General features: G+C 48.6%; 1 protein-coding gene across 12 annotated transcripts in view; it reads left to right on the top strand.

Moving 5' to 3' along the window:
• PHKA1 (phosphorylase kinase regulatory subunit alpha 1) overlaps positions 1 to 25932 on the top strand; it is an 828488-nt gene that overhangs the window by 420695 nt on the left and 381861 nt on the right. The window lies entirely within an intron of this gene.

Genomic DNA, 25932 nt, shown 5'->3' with positions numbered 1-25932 from the left:
CGCTAGGGCAACGGGACGCGTTGCTAAGGTAACCAAAGCGGATGCTGTCTGACGTCACCGGACGTGACGCACCCGCGGCTCCAGCTGGCGGAAGCGCGCGCCGGACCCGGCTCTCCCGTGGCGGTGACTTCTCTCCTATTTAGGTGAGTGTTATTCATCTGTATTGTTTGTTCCACTTGTTTATGCCTGCCTTGAAAACGGTGCATGGCACCGAAACGTCGGCTCCATATGGCATTTTTATGATGGACTTGATCCAATAAACAGCACCTTCATTATCATCATTCACGAGTGCCGCAGTCTTTCCACTTGCTTTACAATACTTCACTGAAGGCACCGCACAAGATTCATATCAGCGACGAGTGACGGTTCATTTCTGTATCTATCTATATATATATCTATATATATATATATATATATATATATGTAATATATGTAAAAAAAAGCAGCTATAGGGAAAACACTCATTGATAGTGGGATCCCAGTGTTATATAGCGCTCTGGTGCGTGCTGGCATACTCTCTCTCTGTCTCCCCAAAGGGCTTTGTGGGGTCCTGTCCTCTGTCAGAGCATTCCCTGTGTGTTTGCGGTGTGTCGGTACGGCTGTGTCGACATGTTTGATGAGGAGGCTTATGTGGAGGCGGAGCAGATGCCTGTAAATGTGATGTCACCCCCTGCGGGGTCGACACCTGAGTGGATGGTGCTGTGGAAGGAATTATGTGATCGTGTCGACTCCTTACATAAAAGGTTTGACGACATACCTAATGTGGGACAGCCGGCTTCTCAGCCTGTGCCTGCCCAGGCGTCTCAAAAACCATCAGGGGCTCTAAAACGCCCGCTACCTCAGATGGTTGACACAGATGTCGACACGGATACTGACTCCAGTGTCGACGACGAAAAGACTAATGTAACTTCCAGTAGGGCCACACGTTACATGATTGAGGCAATGAAAAATGTGTTGCACATTTCTGATGTTACCCCCGGTACCACAAAAAAGGGTATAATGTTTGGAGAGAAAAAACTACCAGTAGCTTTTTCTCCATCTGAAGAGTTAAATGAAGTGTGTGAAGAAGCGTGGGCTTCCCCTGATAAAAAGATGGTAATTTCTAAGAGGTTACTAATGGCGTACCCTTTCCGCCAGAGGATAGGTCACGCTGGGAAACATCCCCCAAGGTGGATAAAGCGCTCACACGCTTGTCAAAGAAGGTGGCACTACCGTCTCCGGATACGGCCGCCCTGAAGGAATCTGCTGATAGAAAGCAGAAGGCTATCCTGAAATCTATATATACACACACAGGTGTGATACTGAGACCGGCTATAGCTTCAGCTTTGATGTGCAGCGCTGCTGCTGCGTGGTCAGATTCCCTGTCAGAAAATATAGATCCCCTAGACAGGGACACTATTTTGCTAAACGTAGAGCATATAAAAGACGCACTTTTATACATGAGGGATGCACAGAGGGATATTTGCCGGCTGGCATCCAAAATTAGTGCAATGTCCATTTCTGCCAGGAGAGGGTTATGGACTCGGCAGTGGACAGGTGATGCAGATTCCAAACGACACATGGAAGTTTTGCCTTATAAGGGTGAGGAATTGTTCGGGGATGGTCTCTCGGACCTCGTTTCCACAGCAACAGCTGGGAAGTCTACTTTTTTACCCCATGTTCCCTCACAACCAAAGAAAGCACCGTATTATCAGGTACAGTCCTTTCGGCCCAATAGGGGCAAGCGGGTTAAAGGCGCGTCCTTTCTGCCCAGAGGCAGAGGTAGAGGGAAAAAGCTGCAGCATACAGCCAGTTCCCAGGAGCAAAAGTCCTCCCCCACTTCCTCTAAGTCCACAGCATGACGCTGGGGCTCCACAGGCGGAGCCAGGTACGGTGGGGGCCCGTCTCAAAAATTTCAGCATTCAGTGGGCTCGCTCACGGGTGGATCCCTGGATCCTTCAAATAGTATCTCAGGGGTACAAACTGGAATTCGAGACGTTTCTCCCCCCCCGCCGTTTCCTCAAATCTGCCTTGCCAACCACTCCCTCAGGCAGGGAGGCAGTGTTACAGGCAATTCAAAAGCTGTATTCACAACAAGTGATAGTAAAGGTACCCCTACTTCAACAAGGAAGGGGTTACTATTCCACAATGTTTGTGGTACCGAAACCGGACGGTTCGGTGAGACCCATTTTAAATTTGAAATCCTTGAACACATATATAAAAAAATTCAAGTTCAAGATGGAATCGCTCAGGGCGGTTATTGCAAGCCTGGACGAGGGAGATTACATGGTATCGCTGGACATCAAGGATGCTTACCTACATGTCCCCATTTACCATCCTCACCAGGAGTACCTCAGGTTTGTGGTACAAGATTGTCATTACCAATTCCAGACGTTGCCGTTCGGTCTCTCCACGGCTCCGAGGGTCTTTACCAAGGTAATGGCGGAAATGATGATACTCCTTCGAAGAAAGGGAGTTTTAATTATCCCGTACTTGGACGATCTCCTGATAAAGGCGAGGTCCAGAGAGCAGTTGTTGGTAGGGGTAGCACTATCTCGGGAAGTGCTGCAACAGCACGGCTGGATCCTAAACATTCCAAAGTCACAGCTGGTCCCTACGACACGCCTGCTGTTCCTAGGGATGGTTCTGGACACAGAACAGAGAAAAGTGTTTCTCCCGGAGGAGAAGGCCAAGGAGCTGTCATCTCTAGTCAGAGGCCTCCTATAACCAAAACAGGTGTCGGTGCATCACTGCACGCGGATCCTGGGAAAAATGGTAGCTTCCTACGAAGCGATTCCATTCGGCAGGTTTCATGCAAGAACCTTTCAGTGGGACCTGTTGGACAAGTGGTCCATATCGCATCTTCAGATGCATCGTCTGATAACCCTGTCTCCAAGGACAAGGGTGTCTCTGCTGTGGTGGCTGCAGAGTGCTCATCTTCAAGAGGGCCGCAGATTCGGCATACAGGACTGGGTCCTGGTGACCACGGATGCCAGCCTTCGAGGCTGGGGAGCAGTCACACAGGGAAGAAACTTCCAAGGACTATGGTCAAGTCAGGAGACTTCCCTGCACATAAATATTCTGGAACTAAGGGCCATTTACAATGCCCTAAGTCAGGCAAAACCCCTGCTTCAAAACCAGCCGGTACTGATCCAGTCAGACAACATCACGGCGGTCGCCCATGTAAATCGACAGGGCGGCACGAGAAGCAGGGCGGCGATGGCAGAAGCCACAAGGATTCTCCGATGGGCGGAAAGTCACGTGTTTACACTGTCAGCAGTGTTCATTCCGGGAGTAAACAACTGGGAAGCAGACTTCCTCAGCAGGCACGACCTCCACCCGGGAGAGTGGGGACTTCATCCAGAAGTCTTTCAAATGATTGTAAACCAGTGGGAAAAACCACAGGTGGACATGATGGCGTCCCGCCTAAACAAAAAGCTAGAAAAATATTGCGCCAGGTCGAGAGACCCGCAGGCGATAGCTGTGGACGCTCTGGTAACCCCGTGGGTGTACCGATCGGTTTATGTGTTCCCTCCTCTTCCTCTCATACCAAAGGTACTGAGGATAATAAGGAGAAGAGGAGTAAGAACTATACTCATTGTTCCGGATTGGCCAAGAAGAGCGTGGTATCCGGAACTTCAAGAAATGATGTCAGAGGACCCATGGCCTCTACCGCTCAGACAGGACCTGCTGCTGCAGGGGCCCTGTCTGTTCCAAGACTTACCGCGGCTGCGTTTGACGGCATGGCGGTTGAAACCGGATCCTGAAGGAAAAGGGCATTCCGGAGGAAGTCATTCCTACGCTGATAAAAGCTAGGAAAGAAGTAACCGCGAACCATTATCACCGCATATGGCGAAAATATGTTGCGTGGTGTGAGGCCAGGAAGGCCCCAACGGAGGAATTTCAGCTGGGTCGTTTTCTGCACTTCCTACAGTCAGGGGTGACTATGGGCCTCAAAATGGGGTTCCATTAAGGTCCAGATTTCGGCTCTGTCGATTTTCTTCCAAACAGAACTGGCTTCACTGCCTGAAGTTCAGACTTTTGTTAAGGGAGTGCTGCATATTCAGCCCCCTTTTGTGCCTCCAGTGGCACCTTGGGATCTCAACGTGGTGTTGGATTTCCTAAAGTCACATTGGTTTGAGCCACTGAAAACCGTGGATTTGAAATATCTCACGTGGAAAGTGGTCATGTTGTTGGCCTTGGCTTCGGCCAGGCGTGTGTCAGAATTGGCGGCTTTGTCATGTAAAAGCCCTTATCTGATTTTCCATATGGATAGGGCAGAATTGAGGACTCGTCCCCAGTTTCTCCCCAAAGTGGTATCAGCTTTTCATCTGAACCAACCTATCGTGGTGCCTGCGGCTACAAATGACTTGGAGGCTTCCAAGTTGTTGGATGTAGTCAGGGCCCTAAAAATTTATGTTTCCAGGACAGCTGGAGTCAGAAAGAATGACTCGCTCTTTATCCTGTATGCGCCCAACAAGTTGGGTGCACCTGCTTCTAAGCAGACTATTGCTCGCTGGATCTGTAGTACGATTCAGTTTGCACATTCTGCGGCTGGAATGCCGCATCCTAAATCAGTGAAAGCCCATTCCACGAGGAAAGTGGGCTCTTCTTGGGCGGCTGCCCGAGGGGTCTCGGCTCTTCAACTTTGCAGAGCTGCTACTTGGTCAGGGGCAAACACGTTTGCAAAATTCTACAAATTTGATACCCTGGCTGAGGAGTACCTTGAGTTCTCTCATTCGGTGCTGCAGAGTCATCCGCACTCTCCCGCCCGTTTGGGAGCTTTGGTATAATCCCCATGGTCCTTACGGAGTCCCCAGCATCCACTTAGGACGTTAGAGAAAATAAGAATTTACTCACCGGTAATTCTATTTCTCATAGTCCGTAGTGGATGCTGGGCGCCCATCCCAAGTGCGGATTGTCTGCAATACTTGTATATAGTTATTGCTTAACTAAAGGGTTATTGTTGAGCTATCTGTTGAGAGGCTCAGTTGTTATCATGCTGTTAACTGGGTATTGTATCACGAGTTATACGGTGTGATTGGTGTGGCTGGTATGAGTCTTACCCGGGATTCAAAATCCTTCCTAATTGTGTCAGCTCTTTCGGGCACAGTATCCTAACTGAGGTCTGGAGGAGGGTCTTAGTGGGAGGAGCCAGTGCACACCAGTAGTCTAAAAGCTTTCTTTATAGTTGTGCCCAGTCTCCTGCGGAGCCGCTAATCCCCATGGTCCTTACGGAGTCCCCAGCATCCACTACGGACTATGAGAAATAGAATTACCGGTGAGTAAATTCTTATTTTTACAGTCACCGCATACTGCTTAAATCCTCTGTCTGTGCTCTGCTTTCAGTCACACTATACAGGGTTTTTTTTTCTGTCATGTAATTTGCCTGCTTAAATTGTACTATTACACCCTAAGGTTATGCTTACAAATAATGTCTGCTAAACAGGGTGGTAGCTCTATGGCTGATCCTGCACCGGGCAGTACCGACGCTACGGATTACCGGTAGGAAAACATAGCAGCTGAGGGTTCAGGTACTGGGGGTTCTATACCCCACAGTCAGTCTGCAGCAACGGGGGCAAATCAAGACCCACCTTCGGCTGCTTTCTCTAATTTACTGATTACGCTAGTAACTAGACTTGCGCCCCCTATGGGACCTCCTGTGCCATTACAACCACATATTGTCCCTGCAGTTAATCCGTCATGGGCAGATACTCTGTCCTCTCAGTTACAGCAATTAAATCAGTCTCTGGCTAAGCAAAATCTTAACCCTCGCCCACCTAAGACCAATGGGTCATCTAAATGGGCCATTACCTCCTCACAATCCACACATGTTTTGGATACTTCATTCGATGAAGATGGCGCATATACTGATCCCTCAGACACTGATGCAGATGGTTCTGATGGGGAATTTATGACACAAGTGGATGTTCCTGACCTCTTGGAGGCTATCAGGCTGATTCTTCAAATTGATGATGACGAAGAGCCTCCAGCTACCTCTAAGAATCCAGATAAGTTTAAACGTCAGAAGGGTACTAAATTAGTTTTACCACATTCTGACCACTTGGTTGACATACGTCAGGAATCCTAGGAATATCCAGGAAATACATTTTCCCTGTCTAAAAAGATGCTAGCTCATTATCCCTTCGCTGCAGAGTTAAATAAAAATTGAGAAACCCCTCCGCCGGTGGACTCACAAGTCGCGCGTCTGGTGGTGTCCTCTGCTCTGCCTATCACTACCGTCACCTTGCTGAAGGAATCGCCGGATAAGCGTGTGGGGAGGGTTGCTTGAAGTCCATTTACACTCTTGGAGGAGCTGTGCATAGGCCCACCATTGCGGCTTCTTGGGCTGCAAAAGCTATTGAAGTCTGGGTTCAGGAAGTTGAAGCGGAACTACCGTTTGGTTTTCCTGATAATGCTAGACAATGTCTCTCATATATTATTACAGCCTCTCATTATATTCAGGAGGCGGCATCTGATGCCGGTGTCCTGGCGGTCAAAGCGTCTACTACGTCCATTTTGGCTCGTTGGATTCTCTGGTTGTCTTCCTGGTCTTTAGACCTGGACTCTAAAAAGACCTTGGAGGTGATTCCTTTTAAGGGAAACATACTTTTTGGGGAAGATCTCAACAAGATTGTTGCTGACTTAGCTTCAGCTAAGACTGCATGTCTGCCTAGTACTACTCTTTCGGCTCCAAAGGCTAAAAGTACTTCCTTTCTTTCCTTTCGACCTCCAGGTAAAGCAAAGGGTCATGCATACCCGAAACAGGCTCGCACTTCCAAATCCACTAAGCCCAAACCTAAACGTGCCTGGGCTGCCCGTGAGCCTGCTTTCAAAACAGACAAGCCTGCTGCATGATGGGGCAGGCCTCCCCCTGGGGGATCCCAAAGTGGGAGGCCGACTTCTACGGTTTGCCCAGGTAAGGTTACAGACCACTTCGGTTGCCTGTGTAAGGGAAGTCGTCACTCACGGATACGTCATCTCTTTCAAGAAACGTTCCCCTCGCCAGTTTTGCTCAACAAACATCCCTTCGGATCAGGTAAAAGCAAAACTCTCCATTTGGTGGTACAATCTCTCTTGGATACAGAAGTCATAGTGCCGGTGCCCCTGGCTCAGAGAGGCAAGGGGTACTATTCAACGCTGTTCCTAGTCCCAAAACCAGATGGGTCCTCTCGGCCCATTCTCAACCTCAAGTCTTTGAACAAATTTGTGAAAGTTTCCAAATTCCGTACGGAAACACTTCGCTCTTTTGTTCTGGCTTTGGAGCCCAAGGACTATATGGTATCCCTGGACATTCAGGATGCTTACCTACATATTCCTACATAAACCTGTGGTTTGCTATTGGCAACCTACATTTTCAATTCCAGGCCTTGCCTTTTGGTCTGACCACAGCTCCACGAATTTTCACCAAGGTCATGGCGGTCATGATGGCTCTTTTCCGCTGTCAGGGCATCAGGATCCTGCCGTATCTGGACGACTTGTTGATCCCTGCGACTTTACCAGAGGTGGTTCTTCGTCATCTGGAACTGATGGTCCAATTCCTACAAGCCCACGGGTGGCTCATCAACTGGAAGAAATCCTCCCTGGTCCCTGCTCACAGCATGGTGCACCGTGGGACATTGTTGGACACCCACAACCAGCAGTTGTTTTTGTCTCCGGAGAAGGTCCTGAAACTTCAGGACAAAATAAGACACTTCCTATCCCGCCACATGTGTCGATACACTCGGCGATGCGAGTACTGGGCCTCATGGTGTCGGCTTTCGACATATAGAGTACACTCAATTTCTCTCCTGCCCTCTCCAGAGATTAATTCTTTCCAAATGGGATGGCCTGCCTCACCGGATCAGGACTTCGCCTGTCACTGACCTGGTGGCTACAGGACCAGCAATTGAGATGGGGTCGTCCCTTCTGGATCTCCAACTGGGTCCTACTGACGACGGATGCCAGTCTGCGGGGTTGGGGCATGGTGTTGGAGCAACACTCTCTTCAGGGTCGGTGGACAAGGGAGGAATCTCTCCTCCCGAGAAAACATTCTGGAATTGCGGACAGTGTTCAATGCACTGACGCTAGCCCTGCCTCTGGTATAGAACAGGTCTATTCAAGTACAGTCAGACAACGCCACCACAGTGGCATACATAAATCATCAAGGCGGCACTCGAAGCCGCATGGCAATGAGGGAAGTGTCAAGGATACTTCAATGGGTGGAACGCCATCTGCCAGCCATATCGGCAGTAAGGACAAGGGATCCTCAAGCAGCGTTCGTGGACGCACTAGCAATTCCATGGACCTTTTGGCTGCCGTACGTGTTCCCTCCGGTGTCGCTTCTGCCCAGGGTAATACGGAAGTTCAAGCAAGAAGGAGGAATACTACTTCTAATCGCTCCGGTGTGGCACAGACTACATTGGTTCTCAGACCTGCAGGGTCTCTCGATAGAGCATCCTCTTCTACTTCCGCAGCGCCCAGACAACCTTGTTCAGGGCCCTTGTGTCTACCAGGATTTGTCCCGGCTGGCTTTGACAGCATGTCTCTTGAAGCTTCAGTACTGAGGGCCATAGGGTTTTCTGAGGCGGTCATTCAAAGTATGTTGAAGGCCCATAAACCGGCTTCTGCTCGGATTTATTATAGGGTCTGGAATTCCTACTTCACATGGTGTGCTGCTAAGAATTATGATGCATTCAAGTTCAGTACTGCCAAACTTTTGGCTTTTCTGCAACAGGGCCTGGACTTAGGCCTTCTTCTGGCCTCCCTCAAGGTTCATATTTCTGCCTTGTCGATATGGTTTCAGAGAAACATTGCAACTTCATACATTCACTCAGGGTGTTTTTTACGGATTCAACCTCCCTATGTTCATGCTGTGGCTCCTTGGGATTTGTCGGTTGTCCTGGATGCCCTCCAAGAGTCTCCATTCAAACTTCTTGAATCTGTGGACCTTAAGTGGCTTACTTTTAAGGTCTTGTTTTTGCTGGCTAGTGCTTCTGCTAGACGGGTTTCAGAGTTGGGTGCCTTATCCTGTGGGTCACCTTTTCTGATTTTTCACTGTGACCGGGCAGTTCTTAGAACACGCCCTGGTTATCTTACTAAGGTGGTGTCGTGTCTCCACCTTAACCAAAAGATCGTGGTTCCGGCCTTTACCTCTCCAGGTTTATCCTCCAAAGAGCGGTCTTTGGATGTGATACGGGCTCTCCGTATTTATGTGAAGAGAACAGCTTCGCTTAGGAGAGCTGATTCTCTCTTTGTTCTTTTTGGTTTTCACAAACATGGCTGGCTTGCTAATAAGCAGACCGTGGCCAGATGGATTAGAATGGTGATTGCACATGCTTATATACAAGCTGGACTTCCAGCTCCTGCTACCATCAAAGCCCATTCTACTCGGTCTGTTGGTCCTTCTTGGGCGGCTCGCCGTGGTGCGACCATTGAACAATTGTGCAAGGCAGCTACGTGGTCCGCAGTGAACACGTTCATCAGGTTCTGTGCCTTCGATACGTCCGCCTCCCAGGATGCCTCCTTTGGACGCCGGGTTCTTGTGCTCCCAACAGTGCGTCCCCTCCCATGAGGAACTGCTTTAGGACATCCCCGATGTAATTCCCTGTAGAATCACAGTGTACCCTGCTGCAGAAAAGGAGATTTATGGTAAGAACTTACCTTTGTTAAATCTTTCTGCGAGGTACACTTGGTTCCACAGGGCGCCCACCCTGACGCACTTAGCTTCTCTGGGTTTGTATGGCAGTACCATCTCCTGTCGTGAGAATGTAAGTCTGTGTGGCTACTAACTGTTGGCATCTCTTACCTGCCTCTGCATTGGACTGGTTAACAGAACTGAGCTCCAGTGCCTGGAGGCGGTGATATAGAGGAGGCGGCGCTATGCATCCTGGGAACAGTCAAAGCTTTTAGCCTGTTGGTGCCTCGGATCAAGATCCTGCTCTACACCCCAATGTAATTTCCTGTGGAATCCAAGGTACCTTGCAGCAAGAGATTTAACAAAGGTAAGTTTTTACCTTAAATCTCCTTATTACCATGCTGGTAATGCACCAGAAAGACCTCAAACTCTGCCAGAGACTACAGTTACTGTCTTGTTTAAGTTGTGTCAAACTGACGAGTTTACATGCAACATGCTTTTCTACAGTGAGGTGGCACGTTTCTACACATGACAACTATATAAAATGTGAAGCAGATGTTCCAGACAAGCCCCGTCTATGATCAGATGCAGCACTTGGGCGTGTTTATACAGTGCACCCTAGTTACATAGAATGTTTCTATCTTTGATTGTAATTGCAAAATTTGCCATGTCCTACACCATTTATCTTTTTACGCATTATAAAGGGACAACTTTTTTGACTCTTTTCAAGAGGCATGTCTTATTTGAGAATGATGTGTTACTCAGTCTGCTGTCAAAGAAATCTCTTTGCCATCTTTATTACATCATGTTCTCCATCAAATGCAAAACAGCTATGGCTTGACTTTATTATTATTATTATTATTATTACCAATTATTTATATAACGCACACACATTCAGCAGCGCTGTACAGAGAATATTTGCCCATTCACATCAGTCCCTGCCCCAGTGGAGCTTACAATCTATAATCATATCACATGTACACACAGACACATTCAAGCTAGGGTTAATTTTGTTGGGAGCCATGTAACCTACCAGTATAGTTTTAGATTGTGGGAGGAAACCGGAGTACCCGGAAGAAACCCACACAAGCACGGGGAGAATATACAAACTCCACACTGGGCCATGGTGGGAATTGAACCCATGACCTCAGTGCTGTGAGGGATTAATGCTAACCATTACACCATCTGTACTGACTTTAGAGAAAATATGTGAAGACGTTCATTATGAAACAATCCAATCCTGAGTTCATTAAGAAACAAGCTGTAATATTGCATAATTGCAGAGATTTGTGACAGTCCAGGCTGGTGTCAGATCAAAAAGTTTCATATTACAGAATTGTTTCTATGGTAAAAAGTAAAACTGGGAGTACTGTCTCTAGATGCTCCAGGATAAACAGGAAAAACATTCCTCATAAATCTAAAGGGCCCCATACACTAGAACGATAATGCCCGATTTCAGCCAATTTAGGGCATTCGAGCCGATATATCTGGTGAAAACGGGCATTTTGGAGGTGTATCCGATCCGATGCGCGTTCCTGTGAGCATCGGATCGGATCCCCTAGGTCGATAGTGCTGCACTCGTGATATATCGTAATCGCCTGGAATCGTATGGAAAAAGGTGTGTTTTTTGTGTGCCTGCAATATATCGTAGGAAATTTGACTGGCATTCTCAGGACGCTCCCATCAGCAGAAGCGACGCAGCAACCGATGAGCTCTACTCTGTATATCTGATTTGATTGGATTTCCATTGCCCCAAGTATGTATTTCCACACTGACTACCAATCACTGTCCACCAATGTAATCACACTGACCACCAATGTATTATAAATTGTTGTTCACATTTTATTTCTGTGTGCCCAAAGTTATTTTTACCCCCTAAAGTCTTGTGTTTACATCGCCACTGTACCCCAGTGCCGTACAATGTGTTTCTGTGTGCCCAAAGTTATTTTAACCCACAAATGGGCATGTGTTTTCACCGCCACTGTACCCCCATGCTGCACAATGTGTTTTTGTGTGCCCAAAGTCATTTTAATCCCCAAATTGCCATGTGTTTTTACCGCCACTGTACCCCAATCCTGCACCTTGTGTTTCTGTGTGGCCAAAGTCATTTTAACCCCCAATTGGCCATGTGCTTTCACCGCCACTGTACCCCAATGCTGCACCTTGTGTTTGTGTGCCCAAAGTCATTTTAACCCCCAAATGGTCATGTGTTTTCACTGCCACTGTACTCCAGTGCTGCACCTTGTGTTTCTTTTTCATCCACTAGGGGTCACTGGAGTACTCTTGGGATATGGACGCACCGTTAGCAGGGAAGGTAAATATTTAAATGTGTAAACTCCTTTTCCCTCCTCCATACTCCCAAGAACCTCAGTGTTTTTTATGTGCCTCAGGGAAGCACAATTTTATTTTAATTTTTACCTTTAATTTTTCTTTTTCTTTACAGGCAATCTCTTCCCCACTTATTAAGAAGTGTGGGTCCGGGATTGTACTGCCTCCAGCCACTGCTGACACGTGTGCGCTTGCAGGGAAAGCACAGCCGTGTCAACCAGGCAGCATACGATCCCTTCCCCACTTGCAGAGAAGTGAGGGTCCGGGATTGAGCGGCCATCTGCTCCAGCCAGGCGTGCTGTGGCCGCTAGTGTGGAGGAGTTTGAGGAGGTAATTTTTTATAACTGGCGCTTCTGCCGCCAGGAGAACCAGCGAGGAGAGGCTGCATACAGTAGCTTCCACAGCTACCGCAAGGTCAGTGCGCTCCCGGCACCCAGTACGCAAGTAGCTGCAGTGGCACACGGAGTACAAAATTGGGCTACAGTGAGAAAGGTCACTGGTTCGTTCCCGGCATGGATACTTTTAGAGCACAGCAGGTGCAGGGAGCATTCCACCGCTGGCTGCCCGCTTGTTATTCTTCCCGCTGGCCGCCCAGCTGACCGCTGGCGCCCGAGGCTCTCCCTGCCCGATGCTCTCCCCGCTGGCACCCAAGGCTCTCCCTGCCCGATGCTGGCCACCGCTGCTCTCCCCACTCCCCAAGGCAGGACGCCGTTATCAGCGGTCGCGCACTGATCAAAGTGCGCTCCCGCTACTCAGCCCAGCCACAGACAGACAGGCTGCCGCCGCAGGGCTTCTGTTTCCATTCCCCACTGCTCTCCGGCTCCCTGCTAGCTATGATCAGCGGGAGAGGAGAGAGCACTACCGCTGCAGAGGGGGAGATCGCGGGACACAGGGGGGGAGGATTATATGCAGCACTACGAGAGTATCGTTATTATAAGGCAGAGAAAGTTTATTACATATACATATATGGCAATGTATATGTTGTATTATGTGATATTTGCATGGGAATTTCTTACATATGTATATATGCAGGGGGATTTATTACATGTAGATGTTGTAATATGGCAAATATACATAGGCGGTATATTGCATATGTGTATATTGCGTATATATGTTGTAATATGTAATGTATGCATACTTATACAGGATCTGTTGTGACTAACGTTACTGTAATTTGATAATGGGGTTTTTCTTCTGCTGAAGATATGGTGAAAGCACATGGCACTAAGCACATGGCTGGACACCATTTTAACTCAACTTCCTGCTTCTTTGTCCAGGAAGTTTTTCTACGGTCGTACAACACTTCCCCACTAGAGGAGCAGGGGTGGTGTTAGGAATTCTGTCACAGATTAGTGTGTGTCAGCTGCAATATCTAAGTTATGCACGCTTTACTTAAGGTTGATGCCAGTGTTATCTAAAAGAATCCACGTGCACCTTGGGAATACCAGTCCGCATACGGACCTCTATACCCTGATCCTATTTGGGCGGCTACATCTAACTGTAGATAACAAGTGTTCTCTGTAAAGTGCTGCAGAATATGTGTGCGCTATATAAATAACTGGTAATAAATAAATAATAAATAAACAGTAGCCATCAGGGGTCACATGCTAACAGTTTCAGCTGTGTTGCAGTCAGACAATTCAATGCTAGACCTTATACCTATCACACACACACACACAAGGCCACGAGTCACATAGTGAATATTCATAGCCCAGCCAGTCATAACCTCATTAGTCCAGCGCAAGGTTCTGAGTTTTACTGACACTAAAGAACCTTTTTCAAATGCTGGCGGTTTTATTGAATATAACACAGCTAGAACCTGTGCGGGTCTGTATGTTTCATTGTTCTAATTCTATTATTAAGCCATTCTCTATACCTGAGTCTATGACAGCTTTGCTTGGTGTCAAAACTTGTCAGGTCACACCTGCAACTACACTTAATGACCAGTCAGAGTGGACATTCAAGCTATATTAAAGGCAATGTATATGCTGTAGTTGGGGTTTGGGTTAACAACGTTATAGTGGCATAGCCAACGTAGTTGGTAGCCAGATCTGGCCTCAGAGCAGTTTCTACGGATTGTTACTTACATTCGTAGATCGGCTGAGGATTTACACATGACTGCTGTAGATGTCAGCCAGGTTAGTTCTCTGAGTTCAGCGTCAATCTTTGTGGTTGACAGACATTTTGACTACACAGGGGCAGATTCAATAGAAACGTTACCTTACGCGGCAATATGTTATTTACTCCTACATTGGGAAGATTAAGTTCTCACGCTCCGGCGTGAAAATAAGAATTTACTTACCGATAATTCTATTTCTCGTAGTCCGTAGTGGATGCTGGGGACTCCGTCAGGACCATGGGGAATAGCGGCTCCGCAGGAGACAGGGCACAAAAGTAAAAGCTTTAGGATCAGGTGGTGTGCACTGGCTCCTCCCCCTATGACCCTCCTCCAAGCCTCAGTTAGGATACTGTGCCCGGACGAGCGTACACAATAAGGAAGGATTTTGAATCCCGGGTAAGACTCATACCAGCCACACCAATCACACTATACAACCTGTGATCTGAACCCAGTTAACAGCATGATAACAGCGGAGCCTCTGAAAAGATGGCTCACAACAATAATAACCCGATTTTTGTAACAATAACTATGTACAAGTATTGCAGACTATCCGCACTTGGGATGGGCGCCCAGCATCCACTACGGACTACGAGAAATAGAATTATCGGTAAGTAAATTCTTATTTTCTCTGACGTCCTAAGTGGATGCTGGGGACTCCGTCAGGACCATGGGGATTATACCAAAGCTCCCAAACGGGCAGGAGAGTGCGGATGACTCTGCAGCACCGAGTGAGAGAACTCCAGGTCCTCCTCAGCCAGGGTGTGTCCCTGACCAAGTAGCAGCTCGGCAAAGTTGTAAAGCCGAGACCCCTCGGGCAGCCGCCCAAGATGAGCCCACCTTCCTTGTGGAATGGGCATTTACATATTTTGGCTGTGGCAGGCCTGCCACAGAATGTGCAAGCTGAATTGTACTACACATCCAACTAGCAATCGTCTGCTTAGAAGCAAGAGCACCCAGTTTGTTGGGTGCATACAGGATAACAGCAAGTCAGTTTTCCTGACTCCAGCCGTCCTGGAAACCTATATTTTCTCTATCGTCCTAGTGGATGCTGGGGTTCCTGAAAGGACCATGGGGAATAGCGGCTCCGCAGGAGACAGGGCACAAAAAGTAAAGCTTTTCCAGATCAGGTGGTGTGCACTGGCTCCTCCCCCTATGACCCTCCTCCAGACTCCAGTTAGATTTTTGTGCCCGGCCGAGAAGGGTGCAATCTAGGTGGCTCTCCTAAAGAGCTGCTTAGAAAAAGTTTAGCTTAGGTTTTTTATTTTACAGTGAGTCCTGCTGGCAACAGGATCACTGCAACGAGGGACTGAGGGGAGAAGAAGTGAACTCACCTGCGTGCAGGATGGATTGGCTTCTTGGCTACTGGACATCAGCTCCAGAGGGACGATCACAGGTACAGCCTGGATGGTCACCGGAGCCGCGCCGCCGGCCCCCTTGCAGATGCTGAAGTCAGAAGAGGTCCAGAATCGGCGGCTGAAGACTCCTGCAGTCTTCTAAAGGTAGCGCACAGCACTGCAGCTGTGCGCCATTTTCCTCTCAGCACACTTCACACGCAGTCACTGAGGGTGCAGGGCGCTGGGGGGGGCGCCCTGGGAGGCAAATGTAACCTATCTAAAGGCTAAAAATACCTCACATATAGCCCCCAGAGGCTATATGGAGATATTTAACCCCTGCCTGGATTCACTAAATAGCGGGAGACGAGCCCGCCGGAAAAGGGGCGGGGCCTATCTCCTCAGCACACGGCGCCATTTCCTCTCACAGCTCCGCTGGTCAGGACGGCTCCCAGGTCTCTCCCCTGCACTGCACTACAGAAACAGGGTAAAACAGAGAGGGGGGGCAAATTTATGGCGATATTTTGATATATATAAAGCAGCTATAAGGGAGCACTTATTATAAGGCTATCCCTGATATATATAGCGCTTTTGGTGTGTGCTGGCAAACTCTCCCTCTGTCTCCCCAAAGGGCTAGTGGGTCCTGTCTTCGTTAGGAGCATTCCCTGTGTGTCTGCTGTGTGTCGGTACGTGTGTGTCGACATGTATGAGGACGATATTGGTGTGGAGGCGGAGCAATTGCCAAATATGAGGATGTCACCCCCTAGGGAGTCGACACCAGAATGGATGCCTTTATTTATGGAACTACGGGATAGTGTCAACACGCTAAAGCAGTCGTTTGACGACATGAGACGGCCGGACAATCAATTAGTGCCTGTCCAGGCGACTCAAACACCGTCAGGGGCTGTGAAACGCCCTTTGCCTCAGTCGGTCGACACAGACCCAGACACAGGCACTGACTCCAGTGGTGACGGTGACGAATCAACCGTATTTTCCAGTAGGGCCACACGTTATATGATTTTGGCAATGAAGGAGGCGTTACATTTAGCTGATACTACAGGTACCACTAAACAGGGTATTATGTGGGGTGTGAAAAAACTACCTATAGTTTTTCCTGAATCAGAAGAATTAAATGACGTGTGTAATGAAGCGTGGGTTGCCCCTGATAAAAAGCTGATAATTTCAAAGAAATTATTGGCATTATACCCTTTCCCGCCAGAGGTTAGGGAGCGCTGGGAAACACCTCCTAGGGTGGACAAGGCGCTAACACGCTTATCTAAACAAGTGGCGTTACCCTCTCCTGAGACGGCCGCACTTAAAGATCCATCAGATAGGAGGATGGAAAATATCCAAAAAAGTATATACACACATGCAGGTGTTATACTACGACCAGCTATAGCGACTGCCTGGATGTGCAGTGCTGGGGTAGTTTGGTCAGAGTCCCTGATTGAAAATATTGATACCCTGGACAGGGACAATATTTTACTGTCGTTAGAACAAATAAAGGATGCATTTCTTTATATGCGTGATGCACAGAGGGATATCTGCACACTGGCATCACGGGTAAGTGCTATGTCCATTTCGGCCAGAAGAGCTTTATGGACGCGACAGTGGACAGGCGATGCGGATTCAAAACGACATATGGAAGTTTTGCCGTATAAAGGGGAGGAGTTATTTGGAGTCGGTCTATCAGATTTGGTGGCCACGGCTACAGCCGGGAAATCCACCTTTCTACCTCAAGTCACTCCCCAACAGAAAAAGGCACCGACTTTTCAACCGCAGCCCTTTCGTTCCTTTAAAAATAAGAGAGCAAAGGGCTATTCATATCTGCCACGAGGCAGAGGTCGAGGGAAGATACAGCAACAGGCAGCTCCTTCCCAGGAACAGAAGCCTTCCCCGGCTTCTACAAAAGCCTCAGCATGACGCTGGGGCTTCTCAAGCGGACTCGGGGACGGTGGGTGGTCGTCTCAAAAATTACAGCGCGCAGTGGGCTCACTCGCAGGTAGATCCCTGGATCCTGCAGATAATATCTCAGGGGTACAGGTTGGAATTAGAGACAGATCCACCTCGCCGTTTCCTGAAGTCTGCTTTACCAACGTCCCCCTCCGAAAGGGAGACGGTTTTGGAAGCCATTCACAAGCTGTACTCTCAGCAGGTGATAGTCAAGGTACCTCTTCTACAACAAGGGAAGGGGTATTATTCCACTCTTTTTGTGGTACCGAAGCCGGATGGCTCGGTAAGGCCTATTCTAAATCTGAAGTCCTTGAACCTGTACATAAAGAAGTTCAAGTTCAAGATGGAGTCACTCAGAGCAGTGATAGCGAACCTGGAAGAGGGGGACTTTATGGTATCCTTGGACATCAAGGATGCGTATCTCCACGTACCAATTTACCCCTCACACCAGGGGTACCTCAGGTTCGTTGTACAAAACTGTCACTATCAGTTTCAGACGCTGCCGTTCGGATTGTCCACGGCACCTCGGGTCTTTACAAAGGTAATGGCCGAGATGATGATTCTTCTTCGAAGAAAAGGCATATTAATTATCCCATACTTGGACGATCTCCTAATAAGGGCAAGGTCCAGAGAACAGCTAGAGATGGGATTAGCACTGTCTCAAGAAGTGCTAAAACAGCACGGGTGGATTCTGAATATTCCAAAATCCCAGTTAATGCCGACAACTCGTCTGCTGTTCCTAGGGATGATTCTGGACACGGTTCAGAAAAAGGTTTTTCTCCCGGAGGAAAAAGCCAAGGAGTTATCCGAGCTTGTCAGGAACCTCCTAAAACCAGGAAAGGTGTCTGTACATCAATGCACAAGAGTCCTGGGAAAAATGGTGGCTTCTTACGAAGCAATTCCATTCGGCAGATTCCACGCAAGAATTTTCCAAAGGGATCTGTTGGACAAATGGTCAGGGTCGCATCTTCAGATGCACCTGCGGATAACCCTGTCTCCAAGGACAAGGGTGTCTCTTCTGTGGTGGTTGCAGAGTGCTCATCTATTGGAGGGCCGCAGATTCGGCATACAGGATTGGATCCTGGTGACCACGGACGCCAGCCTGAGAGGCTGGGGAGCAGTCACACAAGGAAGAAACTTCCAGGGAGTATGGACGAGCCTGGAAACGTCTCTTCACATAAACATTCTGGAACTAAGAGCAATATACAATGCTCTAAGCCAGGCAGAACCTCTGCTTCAGGGAAAACCGGTGTTGATCCAGTCGGACAACATCACGGCAGTCGCCCATGTGAACAGACAGGGCGGCACAAGAAGCAGGAGTGCAATGGCAGAAGCTGCAAGGATTCTTCGCTGGGCAGAGAATCATGTGATAGCACTGTCAGCAGTGTTCATCCCGGGAGTGGACAACTGGGAAGCAGACTTCCTCAGCAGACACGATCTTCACCCGGGAGAGTGGGGACTTCATCCAGAAGTCTTCCACTTGCTGGTAACCCGTTGGGAAAGACCAATGGTGGACATGATGGCGTCTCGCCTCAACAAAAAACTGGACAGGTATTGCGCCAGGTCAAGAGATCCGCAGGCAATAGCTGTGGACGCGCTGGTAACGCCTTGGGTGGTGTACCAGTCGGTGTATGTGTTTCCTCCTCTGCCTCTCATACCAAAAGTATTGAGAATTATACGGCAAAGAGGCGTAAGGACGATACTAGTGGTTCCGGATTGGCCAAGAAGGACTTGGTACCCGGAACTTCAAGAGATAATCACGGAAGATCCGTGGCCTCTACCTCTAAGGAGGGACTTGCTTCAGCAGGGTCCCTGTCTGTTTCAAGACTTACCGCGGCTGCGTTTGACGGCATGGCGGTTGAACGCCGGATCCTAAAGGAAAAGGGCATGCCGGAAGAAGTCATTCCTACTTTGATTAAAGCAAGGAAGGAAGTAACCGTGCAACATTATCACCGAATTTGGCGAAAATATGTTGCGTGGTGCGAAGATCGGAGTGCTCCGACGGAGGAATTTCAACTGGGTCGATTCCTACATTTCCTGCAATCAGGATTGTCTATGGGTCTCAAATTGGGATCTATTAAGGTTCAAATTTCGGCCCTGTCGATTTTCTTTCAAAAAGAATTGGCTTCAGTCCCTGAAGTCCAGACCTTTGTTAAGGGAGTGCTACATATACAGCCTCCTGTGGTGCCTCCAGTGGCACCGTGGGATCTCAATGTGGTTTTGGACTTTCTAAAATCTCATTGGTTTGAACCACTAAAGAAGGTGGATTTGAAATATCTCACATGGAAAGTGACCATGCTTCTAGCCCTGGCTTCGGCCAGGAGAGTGTCAGAACTGGCAGCTTTATCTTACAAAAGCCCATATCTGATTTTCCATTCGGACAGGGCAGAACTGCGGACTCGTCCGCATTTTCTCCCTAAGGTGGTGTCAGCATTTCATCTGAACCAGCCTATTGTAGTGCCTGCGGCTACAAGTGACTTGGAGGACTCCAAGTTACTGGACGTTGTCAGAGCATTAAAAATATATATTACAAGGACAGCTGGAGTCAGAAAATCTGACTCGTTGTTTATATTGTATGCACCCAACAAGATGGGTGCTCCTGCGTCTAAGCAGACGATTGCTCGTTGGATCTGTAGCACAATCCAACTTGCACATTCTGTGGCAGGCCTGCCACAGCCTAAATCTGTAAAGGCCCACTCCACAAGGAAGGTGGGCTCATCTTGGGCGGCTGCCCGAGGGGTCTCGGCATTACAACTTTGCCGAACAGCTACGTGGTCAGGGGAGAACACGTTTGTAAAATTTTACAAATTTGATACTCTGGCTAAGGAGGACCTGGAGTTCTCTCATTCGGTGCTGCAGAGTCATCCGCACTCTCCCGCCCGTTTGGGAGCTTTGGTATAATCCCCATGGTCCTTTCAGGAACCCCAGCATCCACTAGGACGATAGAGAAAATAAGATTTTACTTACCGATAAATCTATTTCTCGGAGTCCGTAGTGGATGCTGGGCGCCCATCCCAAGTGCGGATTATCTGCAATAATTGTACATAGTTATTGTTAACTAATTCGGGTTATTGTTGAAGGAAGCCATCTTTCAGAGGCTCCGCTGTTATCATACTGTTAACTGGGTTTAGATCACAAGTTGTACGGTGTGATTGGTGTGGCTGGTATGAGTCTTACCCGGGATTCAAAATCCTCCCTTATTGTGTACGCTCGTCCGGGCACAGTACCTAACTGGAGTCTGGAGGAGGGTCATAGGGGGAGGAGCCAGTGCACACCACCTGATCTGGAAAAGCTTTACTTTTTGTGCCCTGTCTCCTGCGGAGCCGCTATTCCCCATGGTCCTTTCAGGAACCCCAGCATCCACTACGGACTCCGAGAAATAGATTTATCGGTAAGTAAAATCTTATTTTCAGGGCCCTGACAACATCTAGCAACTTGGAGTCCTCCAAGTCCCTAGTAGCCGCAGGTACCACAATAAGCTGGTTCAGGTGAAACGCTGACACCACCTTAGGGAGAAACTGGGGACGAGTCCGCAGCTCTGCACTGTCCGAATGGACAATCAGATATGGGCTTTTGTGAGACAAAGCCGCCAATTCTGACACTCGCCTGGCCGAGGCCAAGGCCAACATCATGGTCACTTTCCATGTGAGATATTTCAAATCCACAGATTTGAGCGGTTTAAACCAATGTGATTTGAGGAATCCCAGAACTACGTTGAGATCCCACAGTGCCACTGGAGGCACAAAAGGGGGTTGTATATGCAGTACTCCCTTGACAAACTTCTGGACTTCAGGAACTGAAGCCAATTCTTTCTGGAAGAAAATCGACAGGGCCGAAATTTGAACCTTAATGGACCCCAATTTGAGGCCCATAGACACTCCTGTTTGCAGGAAATGCAGGAATCGACCGAGTTGAAATTTCTTCGTGGGGCCTTCCTGGCCTCACACCACGCAACATATTTTCGCCACATGTGGTGATAATGTTGTGCGGTCACCTCCTTCCTGGCTTTGACCAGGGTAGGAATGACCTCTTCCGGAATGCCTTTTTCCCTTAGGATCCGGCGTTCAACCGCCATGCCGTCAAACGCAGCCGCGGTAAGTCTTGGAACAGACATGGTACTTGCTGAAGCAAGTCCCTTCTTAGCGGCAGAGGCCATGAGTCCTCTGTGAGCATCTCTTGAAGTTCCGGGTACCAAGTCCTTCTTGGCCAATCCGGAGCCACGAGTATAGTTCTTACTCCTCTACGTCTTATAATTCTCAGTACCTTAGGTATGAGAAGCAGAGGAGGGAACACATACACCGACTGGTACACCCACGGTGTTACCAGAACGTCCACAGCTATTGCCTGAGGGTCTCTTGACCTGGCGCAATACCTGTCCAGTTTTTTGTTCAGGCGGGACGCCATCATGTCCACCTTTGGTCTTTCCCAACGGTTCACAATCATGTGGAAGACTTCCCGATGAAGTCCCCACTCTCCCGGGTGGAGGTCGTGCTGAGGAAATCTGCTTCCCAGTTGTCCACTCCCGGAATGAACACTGCTGACAGTGCTATCACATGATTTTCCGCCCAGCGAAGAATCCTTGCAGTTTCTGCCATTGCCCTCCTGCTTCTTGTGCCGCCCTGTCTGTTTACGTGGGCGACTGCCGTGATGTTGTCCCACTGGATCAATACCGGCTGACCTTGAAGCAGAGGTCTTGCTAAGCTTAGAGCATTGTAAATTGTTCTTAGCTCCAGTATATTTATGTGGAGAGAAGTCTCCAGACTTGATCACACTCCCTGGAAATTTTTTCCTTGTGTGACTGCTCCCCAGCCTTTCAGGCTGGCATCCGTGGTCACCAGGACCCAGTCCTGAATGCCGAATCTGTGGCCCTTTAGTAGATGAGCACTCTGCAGCCACCACAGAAGAGACACCCTTGTTCTTGGAGACAGGGTTATCCGCTGATGCATCTGAAGATGCGATCCGGACCATTTTCCCAGCAGATCCCACTGAAAAGTTCTTGCGTGGAATCTGCCGAATGGAATCGCTTCGTAAGAAGCCACCATTTTTCCCAGGACCCTTGTGCATTGATGCACTGACACTTGGCCTGGTTTTAGGAGGTTCCTGACTAGCTCGGATAACTCCCTGGCTTTCTCCTCCGGGAGAAACACCTTTTTCTGGACTGTGTCCAGAATCATCCCTAGGAACAGCAGACGTGTCGTCGGAGACAGCTGCGATTTTGGAATATTTAGAATCCACCCGTGCTGTCGTAGAACTACTTGAGATAGTGCTACTCCGACCTCCAACTGTTCTCTGGACCTTGCCCTTATCAGGAGATCGTCCAAGTAAGGGATAATTAAGACGCCTTTTCTTTGAAAAAGAATCATCATTTCGGCCATTACCTTGGTAAAGACCCGGGGTGCCGTGGACAATCCAAACGGCAGCGTCTGAAACTGATAGTGACAGTTTTGTACCACGAACCTGAGGTACCCTTGGTGAGAAGGGCAAATTGGGACATGGAGGTAAGCATCCTTGATGTCCAGGGACACATATAGTCCCCTTCTTTCTGGTTTGCTATCACTGCTCTGAGTGACTCCATCTTGATTTGAACCTTTGTATGTAAGTGTTCAAATATTTCAGATTTAGAATAGGTCTCACCGAGCCGTCTGGCTTCAGTACCACAATATAGTGTGGAATAATACCCCTTTCCTTGTTGTAGGAGGGGTACTTTGATTATCACCTGCTGGGAATACAGCTTGTGAATTGTTTCCAATACTGCCTCCCTGTCGGAGGGAGACGTTGGTAAAGCAAACTTCAGGAACCTGCGAGGGGGAGACGTCTCGAATTTCCAATCTGTACCCCTGGGATACTACTTGTAGGATCCAGGGGTCCACTTGCGAGTAAGCCCACTGCGTGCTGAAACTCTTGAGACGACCCCCCACCGCACCTGTTTGTACGGCCCCAACGTCATGCTGAGGACTTGGCAGAAGCGGTGGAAGGCTTCTGTTCCTGGGAATGGGCTGCCTGCTGCAGTCTTCTTCCCTTATGGGGACGAAAGGACTGAGGCTGAAAAGACGATGTCTTTTTCTGCTGAGATGTGACTTGGGGTAAAAAGGTGGATTTTCCAGCTGTTGCCGTGGCCACCAGATCCGATGGACCGACCCCAAATAACTCCTCCCCTTTATACGCCAATACTTCCATGTGCCGTTTGGAATCTGCATCACCTGACCACTGTCGTGTCCATAAACATCTTCTGGCAGATATGGACATCACACTTACTCTTGATGCCGGAGTGCAAATATCCCTCTGTGCATCTCGCATATATAGAAATGCATCCTTTAAATCATGGGTCTTCAACCTGTGGCCCTCCAGCTGCTGTGAAACTACACATCCCAGCATGACCTGCCACAGTTTTGCTATTAAGGTATGCTAAAACTGAGGCAGGGCATGCTGGGATGTGTAGTTCCACAGCAGCTGGAGGGCCGCAGGTTGAAGACCCATGCTTTAAATGCTCTATAGTCAATAAAATACTGTCCCTGTCAAGGGTATCAATATTTCCAGTCAGGGAATCCGACCAAGCCACCCCAGCGCTGCCCATCCAGGCTGAGGCGATCGCTGGTCGCAGTATAACACCAGTATGTGTGTATATACTTTTTAGGATATTTTCCAGCCTCCTATCAGTTGGCTCCTTGAGGGCGGCCGTATCTGGAGACGGTAAAGCCACTTGTTTTGATAAGCGTGTGAGCGCCTTATCCACCCTAAGGGGTGTTTCCCAACGCGCCATAACTTCTGGCGGGAAAGGGTATACCGCCAATAATTTTCTATCGGGGGAAACCCACGCATCATCACACACTTCATTTAATTTATCTGATTCAGGAAAAACCACATGTAGTTTTTTCACACTCCACATAATACCCTTTTTTGTGGTACTTGTAGTATCAGAAATATGTAACATCTCCTTCATTGCCCTTAACAAGTAACGTGTGGCCCTAAAGGAGAATATGTTTGTTTCTTCACCGTCGACACTGGAGTCAGTGTCCGTGTCTGTGTCGACCGACTGAGGTAAAAGGACGTTTTAACGCACCTGACGGTGTTTGAGACGCCTGGACAGGTACTAATTGGTTTGCCGGCCGTCTCATGTCGTCAACCGACCTTGCAGCGTGTTGACATTATCACGTAATTCCTTAAATAAGCCATCCATTCCGGTGTCGACTCCCTAGAGAGTGACATCACCATTACAGGCAATTGCTCCGCCTCCTCACCAACATCGTCCTCATACATGTCGACACACACGTACCGACACACAGCACACACACAGGGAATGCTCTGATAGAGGACAGGACCCCACTAGCCCTTTGGGGAGACAGAGGGAGAGTTTGCCAGCACACACCAAAAACGCTATAATTATACAGGGACAACCTTTATATAAGTGTTTTTCCCTTATAGCATTTTATTATATATATACATATCGCCAAATAAGTGCCCCCCCTCTCTGTTTTAACCCTGTTTCTGTAGTGCAGTGCAGGGGAGAGCCTGGGAGCCTTCCCACCAGCATTTCTGTGAGGGAAAATGGCGCTGTGTGCTGAGGAGAATAGGCCCCGCCCCCTTTTCGGCGGGCTTCTTCTCCCGTTTTTCTGAGACCTGGCAGGGGTTAAATACATCCATATAGCCCCCAGGGGCTATATGTGATGTATTTTTAGCCAGAATAAGGTACTATCATTGCTGCCCAGGGCGCCCCCCCCAGCGCCCTGCACCCTCAGTGACCGCTGCTATGAAGTGTACTGACAACAATGGCGCACAGCTGCAGTGCTGTGCGCTACCTTATGAAGACTGAAAAGTCTTCTGCCGCCGGTTTCTGGACCTCTTCACTTTTCGGCATCTGCAAGGGGGTCGGCGGCGCGGCTCCGGGACGAACCCCAGGGTGAGACCTGTGTTCCGACTCCCTCTGGAGCTAATGGTGTCCAGTAGCCTAAGAAGCCAATCCATCCTGCACGCAGGTGAGTTCACTTCTCTCCCCTAAGTCCCTCGATGCAGTGAGCCTGTTGCCAGCAGGACTCTCTGAAAATAAAAAAAAACCTAACAAAACTTTTACTCTAAGCAGCTCTTTAGGAGAGCCACCTAGATTGCACCCTTCTCGGCCGGGCACAAAAATCTAACTGAGGCTTGGAGGAGGGTCATAGGGGGAGGAGCCAGTGCACACCACCTGATCCTAAAGCTTTTACTTTTGTGCCCTGTCTCCTGCGGAGCCGCTATTCCCCATGGTCCTGACGGAGTCCCCAGCATCCACTTAGGACGTCAGAGAAAGGCTGTTTACGGTCATTGCCACACCAGTTCTTACAAGGAAAACACTACATCAGGGTTCAAATCTTTTAACCTCGGTCCTTTCGAGGCTGTCCTACAACTCACTACACGACTACACAGGGTTGAGGACGTGGTTTTCAATAAACCACTAACTGTCGTTTGGACACACAGGCTGCTGACAAGCCAACGGCATGACGAGTTTTCAATTGTCTCGTTTCTTTTTTTGGGCAAGCAAATCTTCTAATGTTTCATTTCACGTTATTATGAAAATCCACAGATCTGTGGATACACAATTTAGTGTTCAAAACATTACAACATAGAGCTCCATT

This window comes from Pseudophryne corroboree, chromosome 8 (genome assembly GCF_028390025.1).
Source record: "Pseudophryne corroboree isolate aPseCor3 chromosome 8, aPseCor3.hap2, whole genome shotgun sequence".
Classification (NCBI taxonomy): domain Eukaryota; kingdom Metazoa; phylum Chordata; class Amphibia; order Anura; family Myobatrachidae; genus Pseudophryne; species Pseudophryne corroboree.
This window is presented reverse-complemented; position numbering and strand designations above follow the sequence as displayed.